Below are 13,997 nucleotides of genomic sequence, written 5' to 3'. Positions count from 1 at the left end.
CAGCAATGCTGGATCATTAAACCACTGAGCAGGTCAGGGATCAAACCCGTATCCTCACAGATACTAGTCAAGTTTGTTACTACTGAGACATGACAGGAACTCCAGGAGATTGATCTTCTGTTTGCAACTCAGGAAAATACACAATTGCAGTCCAGTAAGGCAAATATAGTCTATAGATGCATTTTATTGGCCCACTGAATGTTGCCTGAACATAGGATCTCTACTTTTGGTGAAAAAGTAGAAGGTACAGCAACACTGAGGCTAATTTCACATGACATGTAACAACAGTCTAGGGCTGGGTACTACTGCCTCTTTAGAGGGCAGCATGCAGGCTCCATTTTACCACAATCCCCACTACTCCCTACTACCTCTTGACATGGAAGCCTAGTGTCTACTTCCCATTATTATCTTAGAACAGGCCCATTTGGTACATTGCATTCGTCTTCCGGGTCCAAGTATGCATATGAGTTTGAGAATCCAGGCCAAGGGACTTTAAAATCTAGAGGAATCTGGAGTCAGAACACCTTGGTGGACTCCTTTCCCTGCCATAGCTGCCCTCATTCCTAATGACTCAATCTGCAGTTAACTTGCACCATGACAGTAGATTACATTGGTTTGGTTACCTCAGATCTTGGGGTCTAGGCAGAAAAAGTTCATTGTAAGCTCATTTTAGTTAAATATAAAACTCTCCTCCCCTAGCCTTGCCCATGATCAGATCTCACAGTTTTGATAACTAAATGAGAGAGCATGAGCAAAACATGTAGGACATAGCTTGGAGATCAGTAGACGCACTGGTACCAGCAATCACTATTTCCCTCTCCACCAACCCCTTCCTTGCTACCTTCTTCCTCCCGTCCCTTCTGTCTTCTCCCATCCTCCTTCACCTCCTCCTCCCTTCCCTTCCCTCCCTTCACTCCTCCCTCTTCCTTCCTCCTTGCCCCTCACCGCATGGGCAAGTGGTACTCTGCTCACTATACCAGAATGTAAAATAGCATTTCGAAGACCAAAAAGAGGGGACTGGAAGCAAGAATTCTCACTAGAGCCTTCCAAGTCTCACTCTGGTTGTTGGCTTCCTGTTGCAGACAGCTGATCTGCCTGTGGATCTTGGACACCCACTGCCTTTCTGACCCACGCCCTCATGTTTGCTCAGAGCTTCCCACACTCATGGGGAGCATCAAACCTGCAGTCTCCCATCATGTGATCACCCACCCCACCCCTCACACATGGCCACACTAAATTCTAACTGGAAAGGCCCTAAAAGGCCTGTTTGCTTTGCTTGATGTTCTTCGGCCCTTCCTCCCACATGTGGTGCCCAAATGCCGATCCTAGCTGGCATCCTGTGGCGAGCACAGACAGGCCAGCAGCAGCTCAGCTGATGGCCATCTTCATGGTTAAGGCACAGTGAAAGACATTGTCTTCCAGGAGTCTTACGTGCCTGTGAAAGCTTTCAAGATCAGGATCTACCTCCAGCTGGCAGTCTGCTCAACATAGCAACCATCCACTGGGTGCAAGTAGCAACTGCTTCTAGATGCCAGCCCAGGCATCCTGTGTGGATATATCTAGCCCTTGCAGTAATCACTAGCAACACCATTACCTTCTACGTACAGTGAATGCTCATTATGATCCAGGTGCTGTTCTAAGTGCTTCGCATACATTTACTAGCTGTGGGCCCTGTTGGGTTTTGAAGTACCAAGTTGGGGCTCTTGATGCCAACCCTTTTTTTATAATATAATGTTGCTTCATTGTGACCTGACGGAATGTATAAGTGCCATCCTCCTTTTCCCATTCTGTTCCTGCCCTAAAAGAAGGGACTCTAAGCAGGCTGGTAGTGGGGAAGGTTGGGGAGGGGGATTGAGGGAGATCCTGAAGCACTTCAAACCTTTTCTGAGGAAGCAGAGAGGTGGGACATGGGGCACAAAGAGGGAAGAAACAAAGTCCCCACTGTGTCCTCTGAAGGTTCCCACCACATGCCAATGTGGCTGCCAAACAAGGCTCACTTCTCCCTGGACACTCGCCCAACTTCTCTCCTTCCTTTCCCCATCTTAAAGAGAATAGCTCACAGCAGTGGCTCTCAAACTGGAGGCTAGAGTCACCTGGAGAGCAGTGGCTCTCAAACTGGAACCTAGAGTCACCTGGAGGGCTCATTCAAACACAGATGACTGGGTGCACTCCTAGAGTTTCTGATCCAGTAGGTCTGGGGTGGCACTGTATTTCCAAGAGAGTGCACTTCTGAAAAGTTCCAGGTGAGGCTGGACTGATGCTACTGGTCTGGGGATCACAATACAAGAACTGTCAAATACTGTAAATACTGATTTATAGTATTTGACAGAAAATAGGACTCATTCTCCAGACACTTTTTATCTATTATAGAAAGGAAAGGCATGTAAGTAGCATGTAAAGCAAGGAGGAGATACTTTTACCTGGAGGCAAAACTCAAACTTAAGCAAATGTGTGTTATAGTAGGCTCCTTGAGTACATATATTGGTGATTACCTTGATTTTTCAGTGAATGCCATAAACAAATCTTTCTTGACATAATCTTTATTATATCAGATTGCATTATAAGCATATGTGAATGAATGCTTTTATGTTAAAAACCTTTGAGAGCACACTGTATGTAAAATGTGTTATTTAAAGTACCTGGACATAGAGTATGAAAGTTAATGCTATTCATTGAGTGATTTTGACATCTCACTCATAAATATTAGCTATTTCAAAACACTGGGATTTTGCATGTAAATTACAGACCTCAAAATTGTTCTTAGGTCATTCTCTGTGGATATACCTATTAGTTGCATTACAATCCATCCAAAGATTTATCCACCCAAGCCATTCTGCATCCACTCAGCAGAATAATGCGTTTTCCTAGATCAAATAACTAGCTCAAGTGCTACCCACCTTCCCCACCCCCCAACACTGCCAAGCTCAAGACAGATTTTTTTAACTAATCACTATGTTTTTCTTTTCTGCCCAGCCTGGATATAGCCTCAGAACCCTGAGGTTACAGTGTTCCCTATAACAGGTAGAACTGTTACCTTTGCTTACGGTCAGAGGACATGGTCGTGTCAGAGCCAAACTGAACTAGAAGGAATGTGATGCATTTTGAAGAAATTTTAGAGAACGAAGAAAGAGTGAGGAAGATATTGATATCAGGGATGATGCTTTTCCCTGGTCTGTCACTAATAAAATTGCTATTCTAGAACAAATTGATAATGTTTTTGGTGAGTTTTTTCTTACTTTATAAAAAAATAATCAATTTACTGCTGAGTGAGTTAATGAAGTTTCCTTTCTGCATGAAATATTTCATTTATTCCATCTTAATGATATTGACATCTGGAGTTTAATATTGGACATAATTTACATACAATAAAATTCACCCTTTTAATGCAATTCGGTGACTTTTAGTATACTCACAAAGTTGTATAGCCATTACCACTATGTCCAGAATCTTTTCATGACCTCAAAAAGAAATTCTATACCCATTAACAGTCGTTCCTCATTTTTCTTTCCTCCTAGCCTCTGGAAACCAATCTACTTTCTGTCTATATGAATTTAACTATTCTAAGAATTTTATATAGTATGTGCCCTTGTGTGACTACCTTTTTCACTGAGCACAGTGTTTTTGAGGTCTATTATGTTGTAGCATATATCAGAATTTCATTCTTTTTTGAGGCTGAATAATATTCTATCTTATGCATATATTACTATTATTTATCCACTCATCAGTTGATGGACATTTGGGCTGTTTACACTTTTTGGCTAATGTGAACAATGTGTGAACATCTGTGGACAACTTTTTATGTAGACATAAGTTGCAATTCTCTTAGGTATATGCCTAGGAGTAGAATTTTTAGGTAATATGGTAACTCTATGTTTAATCTTTTGGAAGTGGCCAAAACGTTTTCTAAAATGGCAATACCATTTACATGTCCACTAACAATGTATGTTCAATTTCTCCACATGTCCACCAACACTTGTTATTGTTCATCTAGTAGATGGGAAGAGGTACCTAATAATACTTTTGATTTGCATTTCTCTAATGACTAAGTATGTAGAGGGTTTTTTTTTCTTCATGTACTTATAAGTCATTTTTACATCTTTGGAGAAATGTCTATTTGACTCCTTTGTCCATTAAAACAAACTGAGTCATTCATCTTTTTACTGTTAAGTTACAAGGGAGTCTATATACCCTGGATACTAGATTTTATCATATACATGACTAGCAAATATTTTTTTCCATTCTGTAGGTTGTCTTTTCGCTTTCTTAATAGTATTCTTTGAAATAGGAAAGTTTTTCATTTTGATGAAGTATAATTTCCCAATTTTTCTTTGGTTGTTTGTGCTTTTTTGGTGTCATAACTAAAAAACTATTGTCTAATTTAAGGTCATGAAGGTTTCTACCTATATTTTCTTCTAAGAGTTTTAGAGTTTTAACTTTTCCATTTAGGTCATTGATCTATTTTGTGTTAATTTTTGCCCATTAGATTGTCTTGACATTTTTGTTGAAAATCAATTAATCATAGACCTAAGGGTCTATTTCTTAATTCTGAATTCTTGTCCATTGATCTAAGTCTATCCTTCTGCCAGTACCACACAGTCCTGCTTACTGTAGCTATGTAGTAGTTTTGAAATTGAGAAGTGTGAGCCTTCAGACTTCATTCTTCCTTTTCAAGATTGTTTTGAACTATTCTGGGTCCCTCACATTTCCACATGAACCAAAAAATCACGATAAGAATAGGTTAAGTTAAAATACCATAAAGTTCACTGTTCTTATGGATATCCAGCTGTTTTTCTTGAATAAATGCTCCAGAATGTTACAAGTCTGTAGTTAAATTTTTTTTTTTTTTTTTTTGGCTTTTTAGGGCCACACCCACAGCCTATGGAGGTTCCCAGGCTAGGGGCCAGTTGGAGCCATAGCTGCTGCCCTAAGCCATAGCCACAGCAATGCAAGATCTGAGTCACTTCTGTGACCTATACCACACCTCAGGCAATGTCGTTCCTTAACCCACACAGCAAGGCTAGGGATCGAACCCATGTCCTCATGGATGCTAGTCAGGTTCATTAACCGTTGAGCCACAAAGGGAACTCTGGGTTAAGTTTCAAGTTCTTAAAAAGCTAACTTTTGATAACTGTTGCCAGTGTTTTTGTTGCTTTTAAGGGAAGAGGATTTTTTGAAGTCTTTACCCTAGCGTTCCTGCTGATATCACTCCTTTTCCCAAGTTTTTTTAACCAGTGAGAAAACAATGTTTCAGAGATGTTAAACACAAATAAGAAAAAGGCTAAAGATGGCAGAAATCACATGTGGATTGGCTTGCTGACTACAAAACATGGAGTCAAGGGTCTAGGGGAGATTTACCAGCCACTGTGTTGAAAAAATGATGACAGGAGGGGCGAGGAGGGAAGGATCCTTCAAACACTGCTGTTTAGGTAGTTTGAACTAATTTATGAGACGATTATTGGAAATTATAAAATCTTTATAAGGGGTAAGAAAAAAGCCATAAACTTCCAAATAGATTTTTTTTTAAGTAAGGCAGCAATCAAATCCAGTAATTAAACCATCCTACCAAAATGGTCAGGCCCCACATGCCTCAGGGTCTAAATGTGCCTAGTTAATATTCAGGCATCAGAAAACAACAATAGAAGAGGCTTTGCTCTGAAACAGACTCAAAGACATAGAAAACAAATTTAGGATTACCAAAAGGGAAAGGGGGTAGGAGAGGGATGTATTAGGAGCCTTGGATTAGCAGATACAAACTACAGTATATAAAAGAGGTAAACAATAAGCTCCTACTCTATAGCCCAGGGAACTATAGTCAATAGTCTGGAATAAACCATCATGAAAAATTATATATATATATATATCTGAACCACTTTACTGTACACCTGAAACTAATACAACATTGTGAACAACTACGCTTCAATTAAAAAATTGAGAAATTTTTTTTTAAAAAAAGAAAAGGCTTTTCTGTTTCAGTGAAGGCACACATAAAGAACTGAGTTTTAAAGTCCTGCTCAAATGCTAGACTTATCTGTATAGCTTGAGCTCGATATATCAATGACTCCTAATAGCCGAGGCTCAGTGTGATGGGTTTAAATCCCAGGCCATCATGATGGTAGTGTGGCCAGGGCATGCATCATGAGGGATTTCTTGGTATCCCTGCAACCCATTTTGCTAATGAATGTACTATCTTTCAGGTGTGATGATCATACTACCAAGGTGACTATATGGTGCAGTGGATCCGACAAAATATTTGCAAAGCCTAATTTTGGCTTAAAATTTCATCGTACATATGCTAACAGCATCATCAGTTTCTTTATCTACAAAGTGGGAATAATAATAAACAGTTAAGTTCTTTTACACATACATTCAGTATTTGGGAAATCACTCAACATACTCAGAAAAAAAATGAACCAACTGAAAACAATCCAACCATTACAATATACACATACTTGTATGAAATAAAATTTTCATACAAATAGCTACCAAATGAAATTTAATGAAAGTATTTCAGAAAGAAAAAGTAGCTATGTTGAAAACAGAAATGGTTTAATATATAGAAAACCATGTATGCTATACGCTATGTGTAATTTAAGGAACTTTCTAGGGCAATTTTGACAGTATCCAATTTTAACTTTTCATGCTAAAGCTCAAGTGAGAAATGACTTCACAACTACAGGGCTATTATGACAATCTGCTGAAAGTGACATATATAAAAGTGCTCTATAAGGAGTTCCCATTGTAGCTCAGCAGTAACGAACCCAAGAAGTAACTATGAGGAACGCGGGTTCAATCCCTGGCCTCGCTCAGGGGGTTAAGTATTCAGTGCTGCTGTGAGCTGTGGTGTAAGTCACAGATGCAGCTTGGATCCTGTGTCATAGGCCAGCAGTTGTAGCTCTGAGTTGACCCCTAGCCTGGGAACATCTATATGCTGCGGGCATGGCCCTAAAAAGCCAAAAAAAAAGAGTGCTCTATAACCTGTAATGTCAATTGTTAACAATTGCTCTTAAGCTGTTCCAGAGATATAGTGAGAAATTTACATTACCTTCTTTTTCTTCTTTAAGGCTCAGAGATATTAGCTCAGTAACAGACCAGCAGCATATTTGCAATGCTGATTTGAAGACAGTCTTCATTCTTTCAACTTGATGTACCCTTTGATGTTGAAATCTACATCTTTCTACTCTGGACTAATGGGACTCTCCTGACTGCCCACACTCAGCAGTTCCCCTCTTCACAGCTAAGCCCCCCTGGCTCTCACCCAAGATTAACCATCATCTAAAGCAGAATTCAGCATATTCCCTTGATATGATTCTGAGTGAAACCTCATGACCAAGGTCTGATAACAATGTCTATATCTCTATTTGTTTAGCTCTTAGTATCTCATGTGTCTAAGACAAGGACACTGCCTTCCTTTTGGCAGCTTCCTTCCCAGGGCTGAAGTCCAAAACCTGAACTCAAGCGAGGATCTTCTGGCCAGATTTCCTGAATGCCTTACTGCCTATCCATCTGGATTGGGTCCTGTCTGTGGAAGCATATGGTGCAGTGGTTAAAATGGTGTGGTTATCACTCCAGCCAGATGTTGGTTCAAATCCCAATCACACTACTTACAAATCATGTCACTTTCAGCCAGTCACTTACACTCTCTGAAAATCATTTTTTTCATTGGTAAAATGAGGATGCTAAAATACTGGCTTGGCAGAGTTCTGAAGAAGATTAAATAAGATAATATAAGTAAAGCTCTTAGCACAGTGCCCAAGGGAATGTGTTAAGATCTAAATAAATGTTAGCTCTTATTTTCCAAATATCTGATCAGCATGATTTTCCTGATGTCTAGCCCATCTCACCATTTCATGTCAGACCTCCCTAGCATTAACTGCAACTTGCTCTGCTTGCTGCCCATTGCCCTGCCCTCCTGATACCAACTTCTGCTCACTTCATGGAAGATCTATATGTGGCTGCATCCATTCTCCCTAGTGCCTATCCTACTATGGTGACACCATTTTTTTCTACGTCCCAGCCACTCCCAGTCTGTTCCATCCCATTGCCCAACTGCATTTTCTATTATGACAATCATCTCCAGGTTCCACCAGCTGATCAAAGCAACCGGGACAATAAGGCATGCAAAGTATCTGACAAATGCTCATAAAATTATTTTGCAAAGAACCAGATTCCTATCATGGAGAAAGGAGGCCTCTCCACGCAACTGCATCCTCAATTATGTATAAGCCATCAGCTTACATTTTGAAGGAGCCTTGTTTTCTTTGCACATCAAAGGCTTTTCAAAAATTAAAAAGTCAAGTGTATAGAAAATGCAATTGTTTGTGTTGTTAGAAAATAAATGGTATAGCATTCCTCAAATGTAAAGAACTGTATTAAATGGTTGTTAATCAATCAGATTCACAATTATTTATAAATTACCAGTTACTCCTGGCAAAAAAAAACGTTCTATTCTGAAAATATCTTAGAAAAATCACAAATTTCTATGACTTGCATAAATTATTCTCACCTTCTGTTTGAAGTTTCCAACTTTTTATTACCTCTGTAGTTCATTTAGCAAATCATTACATGCTTATAATTTTGATCATATGAAAATGAAAACAGCTTTCAAGAATTCATCTCAAATCATCTGTTAAGAAACAGGATTCAAAGGGAGCTAACATTTGTTTCACTGTAGGAACTAAATTCATTTGTGTGTGTATGTTTTTAGGGCCATACCCAAGGCATATGGAAGTTCTCAGGCTAGGGGTTGAATCGGAGTTGTAGCTGCTGGCCTACACCACAGCCACAGCAACACAGAATCCAAGCTGCACTATGACCTACACCACAGTTCACGGCAGTGCCCATCCCTGACCCACTGAGCAAGGCCAGGGATTGAACCTGCATCCTCATGGATATTAGTCGGATTCATTTCTGCTGCACCGCAACGGGAACTCCTATAGGCATTAAATTCTTGACACATACATGTTATTCTCTCTAAATCTTGATGAATGACCCAATAAGGTGGGAATTACCCCTTTTCAAGGGAGGAAACATAGATTCCCGAAGGTTAATTGAGCAGTCCAAGGTCACAGCTAGTAAACAGAAGTCTGGCTCCAAGTGCACACATTTCCCCAGCTCCCTGCTGCTTCCAAATATTTCCTTGTATTATCTGTTTGTTATTTATCTTTTCAAGATTGTGTTAATCTTCCTACCGCAGGCAAGCAAAGTTTTCCTCCTTTTCCCTACATTGGGATCCTGAAGAGGTAGATATTTTTATATAGAAGCCCATATAGGTTTTTCTACAAAGACTATTCCTATTGAAAGTATAACAAACAGATTAATGTCTCCATCACACTGCCTCACTTCTAAAAGGGTTTTAAATACATAGTTTTATAAAATTAGGGTATGCCTTAAAAATGATCCATAATAAGGCACTTTCCTCCACCAAAAAAAAAAAAAAAAAAAAAAAAGGATGTTAACATGAAGTTCCCATGTGGCACAGTAGGTTAAAGATCTGGTGCTGCTGCAGCTGTGGCACAAGTCGCAACTGCGGCACTGGGTCAATCCCTAACCTGGGAACTTCCACATGCCAGGGGTGCAGCCCCTCAAAAATAGTAACATGAAAGAAAGAAATTTGTTTCAATTTTTCAAAAAGGATGTTAACAAATAGGTGGTTAGAATCAATGCCTACAGAAGACATTTTTGCACCTGCACTTTGGTTAGTGACAGTGGATAGAGAGACCCCAGAGTCTTGAGCTCAGTGGCCCTAGCCAATATCCCCTGTAAATACTACTGGCAAGTAGGGAGTGGGGAAACATGGGAAGGAAGGGTTTTTGAGCAACTTAGAACGAGGGCAACACTGACAGATCAGAGACCTGTAAGTACAAGGCACAGCCCAGAATTTCAACCCAGCATCTTAATAAGTATTTACTAACTTGCACATAGCAGAAAGCACTGTGCATGCTTCTCATGGGTAATCCCTTTCTGCGATGGATTTGGACCTTGAGGTACCAGACAACAGGGTGTGCTGTACTGTCCAACATAAAACAAAGTTTGCAAGGCCCCCAATTGCCCTGCTATGTTAGAAAGGATCTCTCTAAAGAGTTTTGCAAGGCACATCTGTTTTCAGTGAAGGTTTTTGATGGGAATGGCTTTTTTCTCTCTTTTTTTGCCACATGAGGTCCTTAATAATGACACAGTTTCAAGAAATTTCTCATTTCCATTCAGTAAAATTGCACGAACCCCCTGGCTTTTGGTTAGCATCTCTGGATAAGCAGATAAATGAGATTTAAGAGGTATGACCTTAAATCTAAATCCTCCCAGAAATTAATATACCGAAGGTGTTGATTTGTATGGCAACTTTAAAGTACAAAGGACCCGCCTCTGAAATACACCGGATAGAATGATCTATAATTGAGAAGTGAATAGCATTTGCAGTTCTATTTTGGTCCCAAGGGGGTAAGAAATCCCTCCCAGAAGGAAACCTTCTCTAGTGCAGCAAAGAGGCCCTCATGCTGGGGAACTTTCAAATACCACTCTGCTTAAGAGAAAAGGAAAGGCTGCATTTCAAGAGTAGCATACAATGGCCACATACGGGCTTCAGTGCCATCTGAGCACACAGGGCTGGGGCAGGGCAAACTCTTTTCCTTGATATAGAACTCTTTTCCTTTTCTGTTTTCTCAATATTCATTTCTAAACAAAAGCCTGCTGCTCTCACTGATGGAGCCAGAGAGGTGCTTTTGATGGCAGAACTTCTGCAGAAACTTAACAGGTGGGACTGGAAGGGACCTTGAGGTACAGCAGTGCCAGAGAAGGCTTCTTCTCTGATGCTGCTGAGGATTAAAATGGAAGGAAACTGTGAGGCCCAGTGCAGGTGCACTGAATACAGCATCACAGAATTCCCATCACGGCTCAGGGGAAATGAATCTGACTAGCATCCATGAGGACGGACGCAGGTTCCATCCCTGGTCTCGCTCAGTGGGTGAAGGATCAGGCTTTGCCATGAGCTGTGGTGTAGGTCACAGATGCAGCTTGGATCTGGCTTTGCTGTGGCTGTGGTGAAGGCCAGCAGCTACAGCTCCAATTTGACTCCTAGCCTGGAAACCTCCATGTGCCATGGGTGAAGCCCTAAAAAGACAAAAAATAAAAATAAAAAATAAATAAAACATCACCATCCAATAGCATTGCCTGCGCTGATCCTGGGAGAAGGCCAGGGGCACAGAGGAGCCAACTTCTTCCTTTGATTCACTCAGCAACTTCTCCCACATCTGGAGAGTGAGGGGAATTTCCACAGGAAGCTTCTGGCACTTTCACCTTCAAGGTGGCACTGCTTGCTAAAATCACATGGGGGCAGCAGCATTAGTCTCTCTGACCCCTTCTTGGTCTTAAAAGGCTTTCTTCCTCTGAATTCCTTGATACCCTGGAGCAGTTTTGCTCCTACCTTAACTTCTGGGTCTTCTCTGTGGGATTTTCTGCCTTTGTCTCTTCAGCATTTGTACTTCCTTGGATCTGGCTCTGGCTCTGGTTTCTCTACTCTGATGACTCTTCCTCACTGTAGCGGGAATGACTCATTGCCCAGCTGGTAGCCATTCTCTCCTGCTTCCTCTATGAAAAACCCTAATTTGATGGGGGCTGCTAGTATATCAGCCACGACACTGCTGTTGCCAAACCAGCTCTGCCCATAGAGGCAGCCAGTGACTAAGTTCTAGGTGGAGATGTAGGAGAGAGTTGTTGGATGGGCTTTCTGAGAAAGCTCCTTATAGAGGACCTCAGTCAGCTGGTACGGCTCTTTGGTCCTCCCTTCCTTCTTCCTGCCCGAGGTGTGGATACAGTGGGCTGGAATTTCAGTGGCCACTGCAAAACAAGGAAGTGCAGACCAACTCACCCCAGTTCGCCTGGGACTTTCTTGGTTTTAAAATGGAAAGTCTCATGTCCCAGGAACCCCTTCAGTCCTAGGCAAAGCAACACAGTTGGTCACCCTAGCAAGGGACCCTGAGGATGGAAGCCATTGCTGTGGGCAGGGGAAAAATTCAGAAGGAGCTGGATTCCTACTTATATTGTGGAGTTGTCTAACCAGTCTGGTCTTCCTACCTCTGAGTTGTTCATTAAGAAAAACAAATCCCAGTTTGAACCACCGTTACTTAGTTTTTTTCTGCTATAGGCTTCCAAACTACCTGATTCACCACACCTGTGTCTTCCAGTGTCATTTTTATGCTGGTGATTCTCAAGTCCACATCACCAGCTGGATCACTAATTTCCAGACCCATACATACAACTTCCTACTGGGCATCTCTGTTTGGATGTGCCACAGACAAAAGTTCTTCATTTTCCTCAAAATCCTGCTCTTCCTCTGCATTCCAAATCTGAGTGAATGGAGCCATGATTATCCAATGACTGATCAAGAAGTTTTTGCATTTTCTTTGATTCCTCTGTATCCTTCCTTCTTCAAAAGCCTATCAATCTTGATGACTTAATTTTCTAAATTTCTCTCAAAGCCAGTTCCCTCCATTGCTCCAGTTTAGAACTCCATCTTTTGTCTAGATTATTGCAAGAGACTCCCAATAAGTCCTCCTGCTTCAGTCTTGCCCTACTCTAATCTGACCTCCACAGTGTATCGAGAGTGTTACTGCTCTTGTGTCAAACTAATCATAGTACTTTCTGGCCTAAAATACTTAAGGGGTTCCCCACTGTCCTTGACATATAAGGCTCAGGTTTTCTGGCCCTTGTGTTTAACCACTACACTCTTTCCAGTCTACTTAGCAGCCAGAGAATTTCTTTTAAGTCTTCTGAGCTAAGAAACCACACACTCTTGATTCCAGGACTTCTCATAAGCTCTCTCCTTTATCTGGGATGCCCATTCATTTGCCTTCCTTTGTATGGTCCACTCTACTACCTCCAGCCTCCTTTCCTACAACTATACTTCATTAAGGTCTTAGCTTAACAGGGCCAATAAGTACAGTTGTGCAATGCACAACCCAGACAACTATAAATGGTAGTCCTGTTTAAATATTGTCTTTTTCAGCAGCCTTTGCTAATATCCACCTTCCAAATCTGCTTAAGTGTTTCTTCTAAGACTCTTTTAATCTCAGTATTATAACTTTAATTCTTAATTTTCTGATTACTTATCTGTATTCCTCACTAGGCTTTATGCATATAATGGCATATACCACACTCACCTGCCTCTTAGTTTGCATTCTATATTTTAAAATAAATGAATAAATGCTTTCCTAATGATAGATTTAGTTATGTTTACACATAAAAGACTCATTAAAACTCCTATTATTATGGAGATTTCTCATTAAGTTTGAAATTCATAACAATAACGTAATTTACTATTATGCTAGAAAATGCGGTATTTAATGAGAGCCATAACCTCACTGGCAACTTAATATTTTCACATATGCTCCCACTGTTAATACTTTCTGAAACACAAATTCTCATTATGTCAAGATACATAAAAGATTGTTAAAATGCACAATTCTTTGCCCTTCTGGAATGCAGACCATGTGAGAAGAATTCAGAAAATATTTCAGTGTGTGACATTTTAAAGAGAACTATAGTTTTATCGGCTTTAAATTTCAAGGAGTTCCAAAGTGCAGGGATCAGCGATACATCAGGAAGTGATGAGGTCAGCATTGCCTAGATGTCTCCAATGCCTCTTTGGTTTCCCCTGACAACGGGGAAATTATTCTGATATCCTAGATAACACCGCAAACATAGCCTTAAAAGATTACAGAGCATTAAGCCTGGCAAAAGTAAAACAAACATCAGGAGGCTATCTCCAATGTAAACAGTACACCAACATTTGAAACCATTACCACAGATGTTGGCTTCACTCTTTTTCATAGGGTCTGGGAAGGACACAGATTTGACCCCTGCTGACCCCAGTGGCAGTTTTGGAAGAGAAGTTTACCTTAGCAACTATCAACAGAAAACCAAGTAGTGAGCCCACAGGGAAAGGTCATGGGTTTTTGGAAATGGAGCCATGCTTTACACAATGTTTAACAAAACATGAAAATACA

The 13,997-nt window shown here is 40.6% G+C and overlaps 1 protein-coding gene across 4 annotated transcripts in view; it reads right to left on the bottom strand.

The window, feature by feature from the left end:
- The window catches only part of MAMDC2 (MAM domain containing 2), a 163,163-nt gene that overhangs the window by 89,259 nt on the left and 59,907 nt on the right, over window positions 1–13,997 (bottom strand).

The sequence above is a fragment of the Sus scrofa genome, chromosome 1 (genome assembly GCF_054392235.1).
Source record: "Sus scrofa isolate SSC_HxYL_T2T_F1_AM1 chromosome 1, Sscrofa_HxYL_maternal_Yorkshire_Landrace_v2.0, whole genome shotgun sequence".
In the NCBI taxonomy this organism is placed as follows: domain Eukaryota; kingdom Metazoa; phylum Chordata; class Mammalia; order Artiodactyla; family Suidae; genus Sus; species Sus scrofa.
The sequence above is the reverse complement of the archived record's forward strand: the minus strand, read 5'-3'. Positions and strand labels throughout refer to the sequence as shown.